At 42.1% G+C, this 16681-nt stretch overlaps 1 long non-coding RNA gene across 1 annotated transcript in view; it reads right to left on the reverse strand.

The window, feature by feature from the left end:
• LOC109547831 (uncharacterized) overlaps window positions 1-13494 on the reverse strand; it is a 75847-nt gene extending 62353 nt beyond the window's left edge. Inside the window, exons 1-2 of the long non-coding RNA XR_002173760.3 lie at window positions 13070-13494; window positions 10203-10305 (exon numbers count right to left, since the gene is read on the reverse strand). This is a non-coding gene — a long non-coding RNA (uncharacterized lncRNA). The remainder of the gene's footprint in view (window positions 1-10202; window positions 10306-13069) is intronic.
• Between the last annotated feature and the right edge of the window lie 3187 nt (window positions 13495-16681).

A 16681-nucleotide genomic window follows, 5' to 3' on the forward strand; every position in this document is an offset into this window, starting at 1 on the left:
AGCTAATCTGAAAATAATAATCTGTATGATTCCAACTATATGAGATCTGGAAATAGCAAAACTACAGAGATGGTCAAAAGATCAATGGATTACCAGGGGTTGTGGGGAAGGAGGGGTGAATACGCGGAGCAGAGAAGATTTTTAGGGCAGTGAAAATATTCTGTACGATACTATAATGGTGGATACACATCTGTGTATATTTTTTCAAACCCATAGAATACACAGCACCAAGAGTGAAACCTAAGATAAATTCCAGACTTTGGATAGTAAAATATGTATCAATGTAGGTTCATCAATTGCAAAAACGTGCTACTCTGGTGGGGGATGTTGATGATGGGGAAGGCTCTGTATGTGTAAATACAGGGCGGTAAATGGAAATCTCAGAACCTTCTGTTCAATATTGTTGTGGACCTAAAACTGCTCTAAAAAATAAAGTCTATTAAAACATAAAGCATGAGAAAACACAGGCACAGCATTCTATTCTCGAAAGCCACCTGCACTATACTTCCCACTGGCCAACTACTCCTCAGATACAATCTACTGGCTTCTTGGCTTTGGTTTGCAAACACCAGTTTTTGCCATCCTAACAACCTGGGTTATAAAGTGATTATGAGCTGTACACCAAGCTCTTACCAGAATTTTCTGCAAATTGCAAAATAAAGGCTTAGTTCCCCAGATGGCTACACGATAATGTTGGATTTAAGGAGAGGCAAGAGGCTAAAAAATAACAATAACAATGCTAAGAGAGAAAGTTGTACGTAATTTGGCTGAAATGGTTTCCCCGGAAAGAATGCCCACTTGATACTGGAGAATGTCTCATGGAGGGGGCTCCAGCACAACGAGAACACGAGAGCTCCCGCAGCTGCACTCCAGACCCACCACGCTGAGGAAGACATCAAGACAGAGGCATTCTGCTCCAAGGAGCGCACTTCAGGTCTTAAGGGCTGCACACAGATACTGCGCTAAGACAGCCTCATCCAAGCCCAAGCCTCCAGCACAAAAACAAGCCCCTGAGACAAGCAGCTGAAAGCCAAAGGAGATGGCAAGGAAATGATAAGAAAGGGAGAGGAGGGGACGGGGGAGGAAAGGGGAAAAAAAAGGAAAGGGAAAGGAGAATTAGACTGTCTCAGGTAATACTCAGGGGCTGTAAGAAAAATTCCCAACAAAACAGTGGGAAACAAAGGAGAGAAAATATCTGAGTTTCATTAACTGAACTTCACTAGGACTAACACAAGAGGAATTCCAGCCTGACTTTAGAAACATTTTTAACTAAAAGGATGAGAGAGGTTATTACAGCTTCTATTTGCTGTCTGGTTCAACCAAAACTTTTCCCCAATAAGCTTCTCACCTAAAGCCTCATTTAGGAAAATATCATATAGTCATTTAAAAAAAAAAAAAAAAACTTCTAGCTCTATGTAGACATGAAAATTGTACAGCAGAATTCAAAGGGCTGTTAACACACAAACCACCCAAATTTTGAAAAGGCACTCCTGGCTCTAACAGCTCACCTGGTCAAGCTCCTCCTGTCCACCCCCCAACTACACACGCACGCACAATGCACACCACACCCCTTTCACTCCTCCCGTGGCTCTGGGCATCACATATTTGAAATCCATACACAAGCTTGTTGCCCTCAGCTACTTCAGTGCCTGACACAGGTTGAATGGGTGTGTTCAGCACCAGGGTACTCTTGGCCTCAGGTATTGTGTTCATGGCATGACTTGAGAAGCAATAAAAGCCCCCTGTGCAGAAGTGTGGTTTCTGCTCATCTTCTAGAGGTTCTTGCTTTTCAAAGCAGGAGCATGGACCACAGCATCAGCATCACCTGCGAGCTCATTATGAATAAAGAACCTCAGGTCCCACCCTCAGACCTACTGAACCAGAATGTGCATTTTAACAAGAACTGCGCGTGTTCTGTCTGCAAATGAAATTTGAGAGGCGCTGCTCCACAGGGTCCCACATTTTCAGCCGTGCAGAGTTAATCACTCACTAAAGGTACTGCTCTCTTAAGGGTTCAAACTGGAAAGAGGGCTGTGGGACTTCTTTTACTCTTCACTGTGATATCACCTTACTGTGGACTTTAGGCAAGTCCAAGAGATGTAAAGGCAAGCTGCAGAGGTGATTGTACATTTTCTAGTAGCCACATTAAAAAGTAAAAAGAAACAGGTGGAAATAATTTTAACACTATATTTCATTTAACCCAACATAGACAAAATATAATTATGTCAACATGTAGTCAATATAACAACTTATCAAAGAGATGTTCTACATTTTCTTTCCTACTCTGTCCTTGAAACTCAGTGTGTATTTTACATTTACATCTCAATCTGGGCTGCCACATTTCAAGTGATTGATAGCCACCTGTGGTGAGTGGCTTCAGTGTTGCCCTATGTCCCTCACAAGATGGGTGCATATGACTAGATAATTTCTGTGAACACACCTTATAAGCTCTAAATGCTGTCATCCAGATAGAACTCATAGGTTCAAAGACCACCTGAGTCTGTCATGTATTAGGCCAACTATCACGGGTTCTATCGCCCAGTAGTACTTTCCTCCAAGACAGTGAGCTGTGATCAGGACACACTGCCAAGTGTAGTTGTATTTGTCACCACAGTTGTGGTCTCATGGAATGAGCACAGAACGGGGAGTCAGGACACACAGGGTTGAGTTTTTCACCCGTATCTTAGCTGTATGACTTCGGGCAAGTCCAGTTTCACTTTTCAGCCTGAGTTTCCTTAACAGTAGAAATAATATCTCTTCTATGTATACAACAGATAATTGTGAAGACAAATGAAGATGGTATGCGGGAGTAAACTATAACATATCATAAAATGCTGGATATTGTCGTTCTTGTATTTACCAAACGTAGCATGCCCGCACACAGCTGTGGACCGGGTACTAGGAACACAGATGATTATAGATCTTTCCAATTTTGAAATAAATTTCCTATTCACTGCCTCCTCTAGGAGAGAGCAACTTTGAAGGTTTGGTGGGCTGGGCTGTGCTCTGATGCGATGCTTGCAAATGCCCCTCTGCCGGAGCATGTGCCCCTGTGTGGAATGTTTCTGCAGTGGGTAAAGGATCGCGAAGGCAAATTCAGATTAGAGCGATGTTAAGAACAGGTACTGGGGGTCAGAAAGAGCCAGGTGAGAATGCTGGGCCTGCTACTTGCTCTCTGAGTTATTTTCCTTTTTGAACTCCGGTTTCCCCATCTGTGAAATAAACTATTGCCTAGAACTGTTGTGAGGCTTCCAAGGGAAGACACAGTCAAATACTCAGTACTGTAGTTGGCCCACAGTCTACCCCCATTAATCCACAACTGTTTCTGTCATTATCTCAGCATAGCAGACGCCTGACATGTCATCCTGGAAGAGGGAGGAGCTTCGGTGAAGTTCCAAAGTAGCCTGCCATTCATCTTGTTTGAGGGGTTTTGAGTGGAGGCTGCTGGCAGGTTTGTTGAGCAGGGACAGGCCCTCAGCTGTGAAGTCACATTCCACCGGACAGACTCATTAATTCTAAAGAGCTAGAGAAGCAGCTCACAAGATTGATGGCTCCAGCCAGTCCAGCCGGCTCCCACGGGGCCACCCTCAGAGCGTTTGGCTTCCCAGGGAGAACCTTTCTGCTAGATCGACTTGGGCAGACTGAGTCCTGCCTCACGAGTTCTCATCCCCGACAGGCACTCAGTGTGTCTATGACAGCCATGGTCATTATTCTGGCTGTATATTTGTAAGAAGTTCTATCAGCCCAAAGGATCTCAAATTACTTTCTAGGAGTGACATAATCCCTGGGTGACAGCGGGAGGACCGGAGAGGGTGGCACAGGGCCAGAGCAGTGACATCTAGCAGGTGTTTATAGTTATAACTAACTGTGCCTTTGATGACAGAAGGCTGGAGGACCAACTGTCCTGGTTTATTGGAGACTCGGGGGCTGCCTTGGCTTCAGAACATTTGCCAGATTACTGAGAAGTCTAGACAAAAGGTCTCCTCCTCGGGCCAACAGGGTAGAGCAGCGCTTCTCAAAATTTAACGCACACGGAGTCGCCTGGGGATCTTGATAAAACACAGATTCTGATTCAGAAAGTCTGAGGTGGGACCTAAGATTCTTCAGGTCTAAGAAGCTCCCAGGTGATGCTGACATTGTCAATTCATGGACCACACTTTGACCAGCATTAGCAGGCCTATAGGAGGCTTGGCCTGGCATCCTGGCCACACCTCTCCTCAAATGTTATTCTTTGAACTTCACTTTCCTCATATGCTCGAACCAGATAGCCCCTGCAGATAAAACTCACTGTCGAGGCTACTCATAATTCTGTGTTTCTGATCCCTAATCTTCAGTCTCCCTATGCAGCCCCTACCCCTTACCGCCTCTTGCCCTTCCCTATTTATGCCAGTGTTCACACCCTCCAGCAGGGGGCACACAATCAAACTCAACAAATGCCAGCTTCCTGTCCCCACTCCTCACACCTTCAGCAGTGGTGATTCCAAGTCAGCACCTGTAAAATGCCCCTCATCCTCAACCTCACCCACTTCACCCATTTCCAACATAAATGTGGATGACTTGGGTCTGAGTGTGCCTAAGGACATTTAGCCACAAACATTCCCCTCCTACATACAGTCTATTCTAGTTGTAGGTTTCCCCACTATGGTAGGCAGAAATCTAAGATGGTAGAAAGTATTCCTGCCCCTTGGTGTATGTACACCCGTACACCCGTACAACTTCTCCCAGTAATTCAATCAAATGCTAATCTAGGTGCTTCTATGAAAGGATTTTGCAGATGTAATTAATTCCCTAATCAGTTGACTATAAGATAGGGAGATTACCCTTGACCGGCCTGATTTAATCAGATAAATCCTTAAAAGAGACTGGGCCCTTCTTGACGTGAGAGATTAGAACTATGAGAGGGATCTGATGTGAGGAAGATTCTCCATTGCTGGCTTTGAAGACAGAGGGTGCCGTGTGGCAGGGAACTGCAGCAGACTCTAGAAACTGAGACTGGGTGATAGTCAGCAAGGAAATAAAGACCTCAGTCCTCCAACTGCAAGGAACAAAATGTGGCCAGCCACCTGAATGAGCTCGTGATCGGATTCTTCCCCAGAGCCTCCAAATAAGAACCTAGACCAGTCAACACCTTGAATTTGGCTTGTGAGACCATGAGCAGAGGATCCAGTTAATCTATGCCTGGACTTGTGACCCACAGAAATTATAGGTGATAAATGGCATTGTTTTAAGCCACCAAATTTGTGGTCATTTGTTTTGCAGCAATGGAAAATGAATACACTAATACACCCTCTCAGATTACCAAAACAGGAGAGCAAACGACCACCAGTCCATTTGGCTGGATGTTACCTTGTATGATTTCCCCCAGGAATCAAAGCACACTGGGTCAAAGTATGAGTGAAATGATATGCACACAGCATCTAAGAGAAATGCTTACTAAAGTTGAGAACCGTGATTCCTCTCTGATCTCACCTCTTACCATTATTTTCCTCACTTCCCCTATTCTAGCCATACAGGCCTCTTTGCTCTTCCTCAAATATGTCAAGCGTGTATCTGCCTCAGGACCTTTGCACATGATGATCCTTCTGCCTACATCACTCTCCTCCAGATGGCTGCATGACTTCCTTCCTCATGTGCTGCAGGTCTCCACTCACATGCCTCCTTATCACTCACATTTATGATCTGCATGATTCGTCCCATATATGGTCAGGCCTTCCCTGACACTACTTATTTTATTTATTTATTTTTGGCTGCACTGGGTCTTCATTACTGCACGCAGGCTTTCTCTAGTTGCGGCGAGTGGGGGCTACTCTTCGCTGCGGTGTGTGGGCTTCTCATTGCAGTGGCTTCTCATTGTGGAGCACAGGCTCTAGGCGTGCGGGCTTCAGTAGTTGTGGCTAGCGGGCTCTAAAGAGCAGACTCAGTAGTTGTGGCACACTGGCTTAGTTGCTCCGCTGCATGTAGGATCTTCCTGGACCAGGGCTCAAACCTTTGTCCCCTGCATTGGCAGGTGGATTCTTAACCACTGCACCACCAGGGAAGCCCCCTGACACTATTTAAAATAGCCACCCTCTAACCCTTCTGCACCAACACCCAGCAACATTCATACATACTCCCTATGCCCCTGCTTTATTGTCTCTCCTTGCTTTTTTGTCTCTTCCAAGCAGCTATTAACATCTATTTAATTTATTTGTTTGCTTTTTTCTTTGCCTCCATTCACTGGACCATAAATTCTGAGAGAGCAGAGAATTTGTCTATTTGTTCACTCCTACAGCTCCAATGCTTAGTAGATGCCTGACACATGGTAGGCCCTCAAAAAATAATAATAAATGGCTACTGTAAATTGTGTGACATATTAAAACCTTCCATATAAGAAAATATTCACAATTAGCCAGATTAATGCACATATAAACTACCAAAAAAAAGCATTCTGACTTCAAATCCCTTTATAAATTCCTTCTATACTACTTATAACTTGTTTCTGCACCTAAAAATGCCTAGGTGTCTATGAACTGTCACCTGTGTTTGTGGGCACACATTCATACACAGATACATACACACATACACACACACAAAGCTTAATACAGAGTACAAATAATATGCACCATAAGTGTGTTTTTGCAGGGAGGGAGTGAATTCTCTGTGAACCCTGAACAGCACGGCACCCACCGCCTTAGTGCAAAGCAGAAGACACTTCTCCTGCAAGGAAAGGTGGTCCTAGTAACCATGTTTCTTCAAATATCCACCTGACCAACTCAGCTTAACTTGGATGAAATCACCAAATCTCTGTGTCCAGCAGAAAGAGAACAAAGCATATCTGTATCTAAAAGATGTCTTGACTGTTTCACAATGGCCTTAATTTAGTGCTAATGGTTTAACTTCCAGGTTGCATGTCCTCCCTCCTTAAATAGCACTTAGTGTAATTGACGCCAGGTTAATCACTGTGCCAGCCAAGGGAAGTGTCCACAGGGCAGGAATCACACGCTGTTCTACCTGTGCTTAGAAAGAAACGATGCTGTCTGAGAATAGTACCGAGACTCAAATGAGATCTTTGAGAAAAATAAAGCATGAAGCAGAAAGTGAGAGAGACAAAAAATCACCACTATCTAAGAATTAAGATGAAGTTTAAGGTGTTCATTTTTTCTTCCTTATATTATTAAGTAATTTAATAATTATTAAATAATAATTATTAAGTAATTTCCAAAATTATAACAATAGATGTATATTATTTTATAGCTATTGAAAATATAGTGTTATGTAAAAAAAAGATGTATTATAGGGAACACATTCTTAATTTTAATTGGGACTTGTCTTCGTCCATTTGAATCGCTATAACAGATAATCATAGACTGGGTGGCTTAAAAACAATAGGAATTTACTTCTCACAATTCTGGAGACTGGGAAGTTCAAGATGAAGGCACTGGCAGACTTGGCGCTTAGTGAGGGCCAGCTTCCCAGCTCATAAATGGCTATCCTCTTACTGTGTCCTCACACAGTGGGTCGGGGAAGCTCTGTGGGTTTTCTTTTGTAAGGATACTAATCTCATTCATGAGAACTCTGCCCTCATGACCTAATCACCTCCCAAAGGCCTTACCTCCTAATACCATCACATTGGGGTTAGGCTTCAACATATAATCTTGGGGGGACACAAACATCCAGTCTATGTCAGGACTACAAAGAACTGTAAGGCTCTAAGGAAGCACACTAAAACGCTAACAATGAATATCTCTGAACAGTGGGATTATTGCTAAATTTTATCCCTCCCCTCTGTGCTTTTTATTATTTTCTAAATTTTTTAGTATGGGCTACCTTTTTAATTTAAAAACAAGTTGGTTAATTCTCTAAAAATTGCTACCATCCTGTTTTTGCAATAACTAAGCATTTTATTTGTTTGTTTGCCTTGGGTTTACTTTAAACAGATTTTGTCTATGATTCCTGGCATTATATACACTAAGAGGGGGAAAGTTTTTGTCCTGGAATGGGAAAGGGAGTGTTCCCCTTAAAGTGTCATCTTTTGGAAGGAATCTTGCCATCCTGCCTTTCCCTAAGATTTCCCCTTCACTAGTGGAAACAGGGCAGGTAAGGAGAGCTGCACTCCTGGCCTTACACTCATCTGAACACACAGCTGCGCGGCCTTGGAGATCAACCAGCACCAACCCCTTTCACAGAGGAGGAGACAGAATTCCTAAGAGGAAAGGATTTACTCAAGGTCACAACGTGTTGGTGACATCATAACAAACCCAGGTCTAGAATCTCAGAGAGAACCTGTATTCTCTCCGTTCTCTGCTTATCCTTTGGACTCAGATATAGAATCCTCATGAATTCTAAGCACAGTACTTTGTATGTAGTAGACCATCAACAAATGAAGGTTGGAAGAGTAGAAGAATAAATTTTTAAAGTTTTGAACATTAATGATCAAGACTTCACATGGAGAAAAAGGAGGCTCTGAAAATAAACATCAATTCCTTTTCTTAACTTGACATGAGAAAAGAAAAAGCAGAGACAAAACTACCTTAAAAGTAGAACATCGACTCCTGTCTGCCCCCCATGTTGGCATCAGGTATCTGACTCTGTCCCCAGAGAGAAAGTTAAGATGACTCTGGTGATGGCAACGCACAGGGAGGCCCGCACAGATCCATCTTTGGGTTTAAGGTCCCAAGAAACTGGAAAGAAATGTAAAAATGTCTATCTTTTCCTGGTGGGTAAAGAGAAAACCTCATTCAGTGGCCACAAGGGCGCTCCAGTAAGCAAATGATTGAGGAGCCTCCAAAACCCAACAGAGTATTGCTCAGCTCAGCAAAAACCGAAGTGGCCAACACATGACAAACTTCAGGTACTAAAGGGACGTTTAAATGTAGCTGGAGGCAGTAAAAGGAACAGAAAGAACATTTAGTCCCAAAAGTGGGGACAGTTTTAGAAACAGCACGTTTTCAGGAGTTAGTACAGCTTGCTAATAACGATGCAAAGGCTTCTCCAATGACAGGCTGCACATAAAATGCAGGGCTTGCATTTCTTCTGTCGTTCTGTCATTTGAACCAGCTAGATTCTCCTCAGTAGCTTTGTTTACTCTGAGAGGCACAGTCATTTCACACAACTCGGTAAACCACAACATTCTCAGAACACAGCAGCTGCCAGAGTTGATGGAATTTTTCCATCATCCCCATTATGAGGGCTTCCAGTGCTAGTTTTCATATTTTCCCGTCTAGAGATGCTTTATCTGAAGATCACCAAATTGTCTTTTTAACCTCCATCTTTGACGCAGGTGAACCGTAAACATGATAACCATGGTATACCAGATATCCTTCCACGGAACATTTTCTCACCCAATTCTGAGATTATGGATTCAAATTTTCTTCATGGGATGAGAAAAAAAAAGGTCAAAAACAAGGATGTGGTATCGCTGTCCTGTGTATCATGGGGTGGGGGCAATGGGCAACGATATGCATGTCGTTCTCATGGAGCTTCAATTTACTTAGATGCTCCCCTTATTGGAAGGTATGCCCCTCTTTTCAAGATAATCTCTACTTCTTTTCCTTTACTAAAACCATTAACTAGACTCATTTGGTAAAAAGATGGCTTTCCAGACAGTGTGGTTCAGGAACAACGATGGAAGTCTATCATGGGCTCTCAGCTTTAGAAAAGGGGCTTACATACAGAAGTCCCTTAATATGCATTATTAGATTTAAATAATCTGTGGAAGGCAGAATAATGGCCTCTGTAAAGATGTCTATGTTCTAATCCCTGGGACTTGTGAAAATGTCTCCTTACATAGCAAAAAGGACTTTACAGATGTGATGAACTTAAGGACCTTGTGATGGGGAGATTATTCTGTGTTTTCTTGTGGGTTCAATGTGATCACAAGGCAGGAAGGTCAGAGTAAGAGAAAGTTTGAAGATGTTACACTGTTGGCTTTGAAGATGGAGAAAGGGCCACAAGCCAAGGAAGGCAAACAGCCTTTAGAAACCAGAAAAGGCAAGGAAACAAATTCTTCCCTAAAGCCTCCATAGGGAGTGCAGCTCTACTGACACCTTACTTTTAGCCCAGTAAGACCCACTTCAGACTCTGACTTCCAGAACTGTAAGAAACTAAATTTTGTGTTGTTTTAAACCTCTTTGTTTATGGTAATTTGTTACAGCACTAACAGGAAGTTACTACATAACCCAATTGAAAAGGCACATTTGAGAGTTACCCAAATTATCCCTCACCGGTTTCTATCAAGAGATGATTAATAGACAGGAAAGCAACTCCAGAGACTTCTGGTGTGGACTCTTCCGCTAGCCTCTTGCAGCAAAACAGTGCCACAGTGACCTGCCAACATGAGCACATAAAGCTGTTATCACCCCCACTTTGGCTAATATGCATTTCACAAAGTCATCTGCAATCAGAACAATCAATTTTAAATTACAGAGCTCTTTGCTCTGTCAATCACCTCTCTGGCCTTCTTTCTTCTCCAGATTATAACAAATTCAAATACCTCAGTAGCACATGAACAAAGACACAAAGACATTGCCTAATGTGTAATTTGGGAGGGAATTTAATGATACATCTGTCTGTTTTGAGAAAGCACAGTCTTGAAGTATCTACTTAAAATAAAATCAGCAGATTGGCAGCGATTAAAAATGAAAGGCTATAAAAAGTTTAGGGAAAAAAACCATTAAAGTCTAATAGCTTTTGGTTTATGTGCCAGAAGTATAGTAAATATATTTCCAGCACCAAATTTCTCTCCTGAAATCTCAGCATTAGCTACTACAAAAAATACCACCATTAAACACATGTCAAAAAAAATCCATCCTTTATAAAGATGAGGCAATGAGTCCACCTGGGATCCAGTAAGACTGGGTATGTATAATGTTTTAAGCAATTTACGGCACGTCGCTGAACTCTTATCTTTCAAACCAGTAAGGTAGGAAAGATATGCTATTACTTTGTATAAATATTGCCTTCAGATCTTTTTGATACTACACTAACCAAGCAATTTTTAAAGGAATTTTGGAAGTTTGTAAGTTTAGGATATTCTAAATGATCATTTGGAAATATAATAACCATATAATGTATTGATATCTGTTCCCAAAAGCTTTAATATAGTTTACATCTTAAAACAATAATGTAATGACAACCAGAGACAGCTACTATCAAAATGTAGTTTTTAAGTAAGTAAAGTTAGTCATAAAATCACAGGAATTACCAGTGACTGAATGACACCTGTAAGAACTCTAAGGGTAAAAGCTACTGCGTATACAATAGCCCAGGACACAGAAGCCCACCCTGAATCACACCCCAATGCAGACCTCAGTTCCCTCCAGAGATTAATCTTCCTTTACCTTCTGGCTCCAACTGTACTTAATGTCTCCTTAGGTCACCTGCATACTTTCCCCAACTTATCTTATTGAAACTGTTGGAGATTTGTGAGAATCTAGTCCTAACCTTATAGATCTCTCAGCTGATATAAATTCTCTTGCACAAGCTCCTTATGTCATGGTAAAGCCTTATATGCAGTAACTCTCCCAAGAACTACAATGGGGACTTCAAAATAATTCTATAACTTAAAAAAAAAACCTAGTTAATTGTGTAAATGGCTAAAAATGATCTATGGCATGGCATAGGACTGTGCAAACGTGGACCTTTAATACCTCTAGTATTATAACTACTTCCTTAGAATATAGCTGGCCAAAGCTTCTCCAAGAAGAAAATAAAGGCAGGAAAGAATATAATCAAGGAAATTATGTTTATTCATTTATTTGGTAAATATTAAATTTTATAGCTACTATATGCTATGTCTTGTGCTAAGTGTTGAAAATACAACGGGGGATAAGATGGACATGGTTGTGGCCTTTTCCCTCTTGGTCTAAAATGACTGAAAAAGCTCCAGCGATCACAAATGCATTTCAGGTATTTGGATGTAGGAAAGGATGAAGAAGAGCATGTCTTCTCCATTTAAGGGAGGAAATTGTTCACAATGTCACTTAAATCTCATTGATAAAAACTTAGCCACATATTCACAGTGCGCTGTAAGGGAGCTGAGAAAAATAGATTCTTAGATGTCTGATCTGTGCCCTGTGTAAAAGCAGTGTTCTTATTTCTAAGGAAAGAGAAACAGATCTTCCAAGTTAACTAGCATATTCTGACATAGTATTTATTTCTTTTATATCCAACAGCATACAGTCTGACTTAAAAGCATGGGAAATTCTCCATTTAGTTTGAATAATAATCAAGTGTGACAATATAAGAAACAGCTTTGTAATCTCTAAAGTGCCACATACATGTAAAATATTATCTTTGAGACAAAAATCAACTAGCTGTTAATTCAGGAAATTGGTACTTTCAAAACCCAGAGCCTGAGAGGTGTTATAGGACAAGACAAAATACTGAATTTTTTTGGTAACTTTACAGTTATTTCATTTCAAGTATTTATTTAGTTGCTAAATTAATTATAACTAATAGTTATCTATTCACAGATTGGTTTACTTTTTAAAATATTTAAATATCATTCCTGTATAAAACATCTGTCCTCAGGCTTCTTTTTAGGATGAACTGCATACTCTCCTAATTTATCTAAATGATTCAGAAATAAATTCACTCATTCATCATATGTGTTCTGAATGCCTACTGTGTAGCAGGCACTGTTCTAGGTCCCAGATGATAGAATATACAATAAAAAACAAAAACATGCTTTCAGAGAGCTAGTGTGGGAAGAGAGAAAACAGAGCAAAGAAAATCTTTCTAGCTTTGCAATTTCTGCAAGTGATACAAAAACGAAGAAAGAAACAGAACCATTTAATGCCCCTTTACCTCTATAATGATAAAACAATCATACCTGATTGTTAATAAAGACGAGAGAGAGAGAGAGAGAGAGAGAGAGAGAGTGCAAGGGGGTAATGGGGTGGTGAGAACATTTGCACGGCCGAACGAACCAGTTGAAGAGCCATGGCTACTGAGCTTGCGCGTCCGGAGCCTGTGCTCCGCAACGGGAGAAGCCACAACACTGAGAGGCCCGCGTACCGCAAAAAAAAAAAAAAAAAAAAAGAGGAAAAGGAAAAAGTTGGTAAATGTTGATGAAATAAATTCCCCCTACCTTGAGACGTGCCCCACAGGGTTAACAGAAACTGATGACTAACAGAATTTCTTGAGCTTGTCTTACAGAACAGCAGATAAGGCAACAGCTTGTTAAAAACCTCTCCGGGGCTTCCCTGGTGGCGCAGTGGCTGAGAGTCCGTCCGCCTGCCGATGCAGGGAACACGGGTTTGTGCCCCGGTCCGGAAGGATCCCACACGCCGCGGAGCGGCTGGGCCCGTGAGCCATGGCCGCTGAGCCTGCGCACTCCGCAACGGGAGAGGCCACAACAGTGAGAGGCCCGCGTACCGCAAAAAGAAAAAAAAAAAAACCTCTCCGCTTACAACGCAACAAAACTGGCTAAAACTGGATTGAACCTATGTGGCCGATCAGAGTCTGTTTAGAATAAGCTTGCTTGTCCAATGGGTAACCTTTTTGACAACACAATCCAAATTTTCCCCACCTGTTTCATACCCGCTCGCCTAAAACTCGCACACGCGGCTCACGGAGACCTGAATCACAGGTCTCCTGTGATTGCGCCTGCGCGTTAAGGGAACCTGATTGCGCCTGCGCGTTAAGAGTTCAGCTAGTCAATAAACTTTGGAACCAGCCTCTCTCATCCTTTTTCTTCCTCGTCCCAGAACCCTGACTCTTAAATAGCCACCTCACTCTGCCATGGGGAGACAGAGTTGAGCCTTGCCTCCTGTCTCCTTGCTTGACCGCCCTGAAATAAAGCTTTTTCTTTTCGCGGAAGGCCTCCACAGTATCTGGCCTCCATGTGGCTTTGGGCAAGGGGCGCTTTGCTCCGTAACAGCCTCTGCACCAACCAATGGTGATAGTGCACAGTGTTTTGCTGATGTGAGTACTTGGGATGATGATGATTAGGAACCTTGCAAGTCTCCCCCCGGGTGAAATCTGAAACTGGCGCTCGTACACGGAGGAGGAGATCTCTGCATCCCTGGCCAGACTCTTAAACGTTTACACAAAGGCCTTACCTGGGTTCAGTCACACCCACCATCCAGATGGTCTCAACGCCACCTTGCTCTCTCAAAGCTGCATCCTTGAGAACGGCTCCAGCTGTGGAAAAAGGTGGGCAGAATGTACATTCCAACGACAGGGGCGGGGGTGAGCGGCCTCCGACTGCCCTGGTCCAGCTCGTGGATCAGCCGACAGTCACGTCCTCTCCGTGACCTCCTCTAACAGATGAGGATGGCTGGAAAGGCAATAGCTTCTTTTCCCCTGTGATATCTTAACACACTGAAAAGCTCATGGGCCAAGTGAGAGAGGAAGGGCCACCCCAGTGCAGAAGGAGGTGAATTTACCCGTTCATTCATCGGGCTGCTGGAGCTAGAGGGGGCAAAATAGACCCAGTCCCTGCCTTCACATGGTGTCCAGTCTAGAACAGGCAAAGAGGAACAAAAAGAAATGTATATTCATAAGTTGTATGTCGTACTCTGAAGGGAAAGTCAGGACTGTGGTGAGAAAATACAACATGTGGTCCTGTGATAAGTTGGGTGTGGCGGGATGGAGGCTGCTGGTCCATAGAAACTAAGAAAGAGGCATCTGAGCACGACAAAAAGGATGCATAGATGTTAGCTGGGGGAAGAGTAGGCTAAATCCAGGAAAGCATTAAACATTGGAGGTTACTGGTGAGAAAATAGGTTTTGGAGATTTAAGTCACCGAAAAACTCCCATGTGCAGATGACTCATTTGAATTTGATATACAGTAAAACATTTTCCGAATTAAATGTAATATATCTCTAGCACTGGTGTGCTGGAGCTAGCTCATACTGGCTCACTAGAGCCTATTGTAAGCATCTCTTCCTGAATCTGCATTTGGTGATGTCAAAATGGTAGCTTGAAATTGGCCATGGTCAGAGTCTTTACATCATGGAAATTGTCAAAGGCTATACATCATGGCATTTTTTTTTCCTTCTAGACAGCTTGCTGTTAAACATTTACCAGCATATCATTGCTCTTACGTCAACTAATGCCAGGATGGCTAGGCAAGAGACACCCAGAGAGAGGCAATGAAAACCAGTAATTTAAGCCATTCTAATTAAAAATCTGATACAGTATTTTGATATTTCTATAATGGTTTAACGTCTTCATAGAGAAAGTATCAAGGTTATTTTGGGAACAAAATAGAATAAGCACATATTTGCTGTATCTGTAGTAAGTTGCTTAATAACAATGGTTCTAGAATTTACCTAAGTGTGATAACTTCACTTCTGAAAACAAAGTTGGTCATTTTTTGAAAACTACAACACATTTCATTGATTCATATTACTTTTTATCTATTCAACTTGAAAGACTTAAGGGCTTCCCTGGTGGCTCAGTGGTTAAGAATCCGCCAGCCAATGCAGGGGACACAGGTTTGAGCCCTGGTCCGGGAAGATCCCACATGCCGTGGAGCAACTAAGCCCATGTGCCACAACTACTGAGCCCGCGTGCCACAGCTACTGAAGCCCGTACGCCTAGAGCCCGTACGCCTAAAGCCCGTGCTCCACAACAAGGGAAGCTACCACAATGAGAAGCCTGCGCACCGCAGCGAAGGGTAGCTCACTGCAACTAGAGAAAGCCTGCATGCAGCAACGAAGACCCAACACAGCCAGAAATTAATTAATTTAAAATAAAAGATTTTAAACATTCAGAAACCTATTTTCTGATTACTAATTATTGTACCAAGCTCAGCAAGGGAAATGCCAAAGGAAAACAGCAATCCTAGGACTCAGTTTTCAGTGTAGTTGGAAAGAGGAGGAATATTTAAAAATTGGAAGACTACAAATCTTAATGAGCAGTAAGATAGAGAGAGGTAAGCATAGATAAAAATGATGAGGGAGGGAAGATGTCACTGAGAACTTGATCTGGGCTATCAAAGATGTGTGGAATGTCATTTTATTATGATAAGAACAATCTAACATACTGCTGGTTGGAATGTAAAATGGTCTAGCCAATCTGGAAAGAGTATGGAGGTCTCTTACAAAACTAAGTATGTGCTTACCATAAAACCCAGCAATTGCACTCTTGGGCATTTATCCCAGAAAAATGAAAACTTATGTGCACCCAAAAGACTGTACATGCATGTTCATAGCAGCTTTATTCATAATAGCCCCAAACTGGAAGAAAACAAAAACAAAAACCCAGTTTGCCTAACCATTTTCCCTTCAATGGAATGAATGACTTAAAAAAGTGTAGTACATCTACACCATGAAATACAACTTGAAGAGATCTCAAGGGAATTATGCTGAGTTTAAAAGCCAATCTCAAAATGTTAGATACTATATGATTCAATTCCATTTATATAGCATTCTTGGAATGACAAAACTATAGAGATAGAGAATAGATCAGTGATTATGAGGGGTTAGTGAGTGGGAAAAGGGAGGGAGATGGCTGTGGCTATAAAAGGATAGTAGAGAGATCCTTATGCTGGAATTGTTTTGTATCTTGACCATAGTGGTTGTCATATGAATCTATACATGCAATAAAATGATGTAGAGCTAAATACACACACAAATACACACACACACACACACGCACAAAAATGAGTGCGTGTAAAAATGGTGAAATCTGAATACGGCTCATGAATTGTATCAATGTCAATTTCTTGTTTGTGACATTTTACTATAGTTTT

The sequence above is a fragment of the Tursiops truncatus genome, chromosome 4, assembly GCF_011762595.2.
Source record: "Tursiops truncatus isolate mTurTru1 chromosome 4, mTurTru1.mat.Y, whole genome shotgun sequence".
NCBI lineage: Eukaryota > Metazoa > Chordata > Mammalia > Artiodactyla > Delphinidae > Tursiops > Tursiops truncatus.